Genomic DNA, 6082 nt, shown 5'->3' with positions numbered 1-6082 from the left:
AGCTATCTGAGCTACAACCTTGAGGGAATGATTTTACTACTCTGATTAACATGAATTTCAGTAAAACATAAACTATTGCACATTGTATTCGCCTGTCTGTCTCCTGAAGCTGCTTGTACAGAATCTCAAGTATTTAATGCAAACATCATTCATTTTCAAGGCTGAAAGAGCAGTCATCTCCGGCGAAGTCTGAGGTTCACCTTCTGTCTAATCCGAGTCCCTTAAACCAATATTTGTCCATGTCAACCTACAGGGTGCTGCACTGGCAGTGCCTTGTTATGGGATGGTTTCTCTTGTTGCTTGGCAGTATGGGTGTATTTTTTCTCCAAGCCAGCTGCTTGTTTGCTCCCACTACGGTTGATTTGGGGACTCGAATGTGCATAGTAAAGTACCAGCCTCAGGCATAAATGTTATTGTTAACCGATGTGCAAAATAAAATAAAATAAAAATAACACAACTTATATTAAATTAATTATGCTGTTCATCTGACAAGTAATCTCACTTCAAGTTCTGTCACTTTAGAGGGGTAAGATATAATGTAGCCTCCTGAGCAATCACACCAAATAAATATTTACAAAAGAACATTTAATGTATCTGGAATATGTATCCTTAGGGCTTAATTTCAAAATGACTGCATTCTTGTGGATTTTGGTAAATCATGAAGCTCTTAAAATACAAATTAATCCCTTTCAGTTTCTCTCTCTTTTGTTTAGTATAAAATTCTAACTAACCCAAGACCATGAATTTTAAACAGAAAATGTAATATTGAAGTTAATGTTTTATCACAACCACTGGGGTGATATGAGAAACTGGGCTAAATAAGGACTTGGTCCCTTGTCGGTTTTAACACAAAACAAAGTGTCACTCATGGCAAGCACTTAGTTGAGAAACACCTTTAACAAAATAAAGGATTAGCAATTGACGAATGAGGGTCCAATTGAGCTTTTATTTGAGCTGTGATAGAAGGTTGACTTCCATGTGGGAGGGATTAGGAAATAATTGTACCTAGGGGCGGCTCATGCAAAATGAGCTGGTAAAATAAATGATCAGTATGCTCCCAGGGTAGGCCAGAACTATAATACAATGCAAAACTATTAAAAAGGGTAATACCTCAGAATATGCTCTCAGGGAGTTGGGATCGTGGGTACGAATGGGCCAGTCAATGGATGTAATGATTTTGTATTTATTTTAAACTCCAAAGCAGGGTATTGTCTATAACAGATATTAATGTATTCAGCACAGTAAATATAACTATAGCATATATTATACTTTGACCATGAATACGTTTCATCAGCTATACTCAGGTTCACATTATAGAACACTGCAATGCTCATGTTTTTTTTTTTTGTCTTTTATAAATTGAAATATGTATATTAAAATAATGTTTATCTTAGTTAGGGATGGCATATGCATACCTTCAATCCTAAAATGCAGTGTTTAGAAAGTCTTAAAACACAGATGTAACAGAACCATTGATTGACTGGCAGGATGTGGTAACCTTGGCAACCTAACTCTAATGACATGGAGAGAGGGGCACAGTGGAGGTAATTGAGACTATGGCACTATTCAGCAGTGCTCTAAAACTGACACATGGCATGTACTTCTCACAAAAGAAAAACAAGCACTCAAAACAATAAAAAAAGAAAAAGACAGAAAACAACCATTTGTAACTCATGTCTAAATTATGGTTCCTATTGGGAGAGCTTAAAAATAAAGTCTAATCATATTTATTTATTTCAGAGGGGGATTCAGGTTTAACATGTTCTCTTTTTCCTTTACCCTTCAGACATGGTTGATACATTTAATTTATTTTCATGCTTAATTTCATATTTGATTGATTTTGCACTGCATATCACATAACACACACCGAGACTTTATCAACAAAGTTCAACTGCTTATCATTACATTTTTCATGGTGGAAAGTAAGCAAAAACAAAATTATTGCTTACTTTCAGCTTCATGCTAATGTGTTTATTGATCTAGCCTTTGATTGCTGGCAGCTTCAGTTAAGCAGAAGTTTGTTTGTTTGTTTGTTTTTCTTCCTTCCTTCATAGTTTTAAATTGATAGTTGTTATGCTTGCCTTTGTGTGTTATGTATTATTGTGAATAATTAATTTAGTCACTTTGTTACTGAATACATTTCTTTTCAGCTTTATTCACCCTGCATTTCTGATCAAACAAAGGTGGAAATACCCTTTTTTTGAGTGATACAGAATGGTATAAATTAAGATTGTATTAGCAATGGAGCACAGATACTGTAGTTTCACAGAAATAAATCTAGCTGGATTACCTTTCCTTTCTCTCCAACCGTAACTAATACCCGATATTGGGCCTCCCCATTTTACACAATAATTTGAAAGTTCCGCCTTGACCAGTCCCTCACCAGATAGATCCCTCCAGGGTAGAATCCTATTTACTGGATATCACGAGCACAGCAGACACCTCCATATGGGCTGTGAGATTCAGATTTCAGGTCACCAGGCTCTTTCATTTCGATTAATGGGAGCAGTACATCTCAGCTGTTATTTGATTATATCTCTTACCTGCCGATGTCTCCAATTGTCCCCTGTTTTTGGAGAGTTGTGTTGTATGCAGTACAAAGGCTTATCCAACCTTCCATCAGCAATAATGTCCTGCACACCTGATGTACAACAGTGAAATCTTGGATTAGCTAGGAAATACAGCCATTTGTCAAGGTTTTTTTTTTGCAATAAATATCTAACACTAATTACTCCTTCTCGCATCTGCCTTGAATTTCCTGTGTGTGTAATAATAGAGCTGGAAAACAAAATACAGTTATTTTTTTCTTTAAGCTGGTTTCTCACAACTTTCATCTGTTACCTTAACAACCTAATAGAAATAGGCAAATAAAAACAAAAAGCATTTTAAAAAGCTCAGACTTTCATCCATGCAATAAATACACAAGATCAACATACACTATAACATTTTTAATTATGTTCTGGCCATTTCAAGATTAACATTTATTATATGATGTTTCACCTTAGGATACATTGAAATGTGGTGTATGCTCTACACAAGCTTGATTTAGTTTCTGGTCAGTTGCATAAGAAAATCTGCATATCAAAGTAAAAATAAATAATGAAGCTATCTCTTAAAGAAAGTAAGAGAAATGGCCCTATATTACTTTCTTGTTCTTCTCCTTATTTAGCTATGCAGTTAAAAATAATGTCATTGATATGGGAAATGCACATACTGAATACGTTACTTTCATGGCTCCTATCCCTGGATTATATATCACTTTTCATCTTATCTGAAATTGTATACATATTTCTTTTTGTTAGCTTTGCAATTAATGTCAATTAATTCAATTTCCTTTGGCACTGGCATATCCAATTATCCAGATAAATGATATTATGTATTAAAAATATGCCACTAAAGTCAAATACATCCATTTATACTTTGAAGTGAAAGATAATATTTCATTTTTTCACCCCTATATTTATCTTTATTGGTGAAAAAGGTTCCATCAAAGGCACCAACATTTGAGTCCATTTCTGCCAGCAAGCTGAAAGAAAGTAATTAGCTTTGATTTAAAAAAGACTGATGCCACATGAAATATAAAACATCATGAAGACCAGTCAAATTTTCACATAAATGTATTTTTTCATTGAATTATTCATCAGTTCTCTTCAAAATCCATAAGTTGCAATAGGACGATGATGATTCTGTGGGTGACAGAAAGCCTTGTCAGGGAATCACCTCTTTCCAAACGATAACATCTAACTAGACAATCTTGAAACAGGTTAATTTAGTGAGTGTGCAGATTACACTAAGGAGGTGTAATGTTTAGTGTACTTTTTTTATTGTAGCTGCCACTGCATTTCTTTTTTCTCCTGGTGAAATCCTAATTGTCAGATGAAGGTAGCACAGATATTATGAAGAATTGACCTGATCTATTTTGTTTCTGATCTGTTTGAATATGTAATTTGTCTCACCCTTACACAACAGAGACATTTTATTTTTCTGTTATCTGCTTGAGTGATCAATGGGATAACAGTAAAGAAAGTGTTCTCCTCTCAGTTCCCTAAGCAATGGATGATATCCTTCTTCAATTCAGAATTGAAGATCATTCTTTCCTAAATCAAGATCTTGGATTCACACCTCAAAGCCTCCAAAATATCTTTCCATTTGACATATGTCTTGATCTGTTTCATGTTATCCTGCTGTCTGACAAAGTAATCTTAAACTTTACATTGCTAGCTTGCAAACTCAAAATGCTTTTAGGAGTTTTACTGGACACCAACCATGTCATATACAGTCAGATTCTGTGTTTGTAAGAAACCATTTAAAATTGGGTGAAAGTTTGAAATGTATTTTTGTGTCTGTATTTTTGTATAGAGTTGCTCGTTCAAATTCAATTGACCATGCTGGCCAGCCTAAAAGCATGAAAGCATATGCAGTATTGTGTATTAAATAACTATAACAGTAAATGGATGGATATTTTACAAAGCATATTAAGCATGCAACTAAACATATTATTACATATAAGGAAAGAGTGTTCAAATCAATCTTTGCAATGGGTGATAGGGTGACATACACAGAATATGACATTAAATGGATAAATAGTAGTTTAGAGTTAAAAACAAAACAAAAGACCTAATCTTCCTTGATCCATAAAATAAAAAAAATATTTAAAAAAATAATCCAAAAGAGCAGTGACATTTACCATTTATGCTAAAGATCTCTATAACGACCTTTGCAATTGTAATTCTCTAATGCGAGGTTTGTATTGTGATTCTTCTTTCAGGTTGAGAAAAACACACCTCATTTTTCACCTTTTCCAAACTGTCAATATCAGTATGCTTTGTCCAGAGGAGTGCTAATGCTTAATGTTTCATTGCATAGACCGCATACTTCCAAGCATAGTCAAATGGAAAATAAATAGCTCAGACATAGTACTTTGACACGTGGGTGCTTTAAAACAAAACATTGTGTATATCCTTTAATGTGTGCCTAAAGGAATCTGATTAAAATCTGAAGCACTATTGCCATCATGCAGTGTCACCCTAGGAGTTAACTGGGTTTTGTTATGGGGGGTGGGGGGGTGGAAGACAGAGCACTGCTATGTTAAGCTCTGTGATCAGTGAATCCATTATTCCATTGACAGCTTGATTCAATTATTAGACAGGCTAATAATCTGACGTAATTGATTGTTTACTATACCCTCCGCCAAATGGCTAATAAGAGTAGGAGCATGTGTAAGATTCCCTGGCTTTATGACAAGATAGCTGTACGCAACCATGAGCAAACAAATAAAGGATCGACATGCATCTACTCCTAAGTCTAACAATTTGGTAAACACATTTTCGGCTTTGTTCAGCCACTCAGAAAACCCCTGACTTATCAATTTTAGACACACACATATTTGTCATCAGTTAACATCAGGAAGGGAAGGGAACATGATTGTATTTGACTGTGAGGTTTGCACTACTCTTTCAAAGTGTTGTTGAATAAAAAGAGCAGCCTGACCTAACATGTGCCAGTTTGTCATTAAGATTTAAACATTAAATGCTACTGAAAAGCAATCAAGTTCCATTACTAACAGTTCCAGCATATGTTCTTCAGTTCATGACTGGCTTGTTGTTTGTGCCAGTACTATTGTTTTTACATTTGGCAAGGTACATAGGCAATGTGTACAGAAGACTTGGCTCAAGAGAAAGTAATAATCCCACGGTCCAGATAATAAACTGCGCTGAAAAAGTCCCAAATCCCTTGTTTTTATCCCCAGCGATTCCTGATCCACCTGTCATGTCTTGTGAAGAGAAATGTGTTATGTCACTTCAGTTAAGTGCAATACTGCAACAATTGGTCACAGCAGCCAACGAGCAGCAGTTGCTATAAGCTCGTGTGCAACAGAGCTGCAGGACGGAAACCACGTTTGAAAAACAACCTCATTTCTTTTTTTCTTTTCACCTTTTCTTTTTTCTTTTTGTTTAACAGATACATTGGTCTTTTACTAATGACGTTAAGCCATCCGTCATTAACAAGTGACCCCGATCACTGTTTCTCGAGATGCACTTCTAGTTTGCCCTTGGAAATAAAAAGGCTTCATTTAAACTAC

Source organism: Amia ocellicauda, chromosome 9 (assembly GCF_036373705.1).
Source record: "Amia ocellicauda isolate fAmiCal2 chromosome 9, fAmiCal2.hap1, whole genome shotgun sequence".
In the NCBI taxonomy this organism is placed as follows: domain Eukaryota; kingdom Metazoa; phylum Chordata; class Actinopteri; order Amiiformes; family Amiidae; genus Amia; species Amia ocellicauda.
This window is presented reverse-complemented; position numbering follows the sequence as displayed.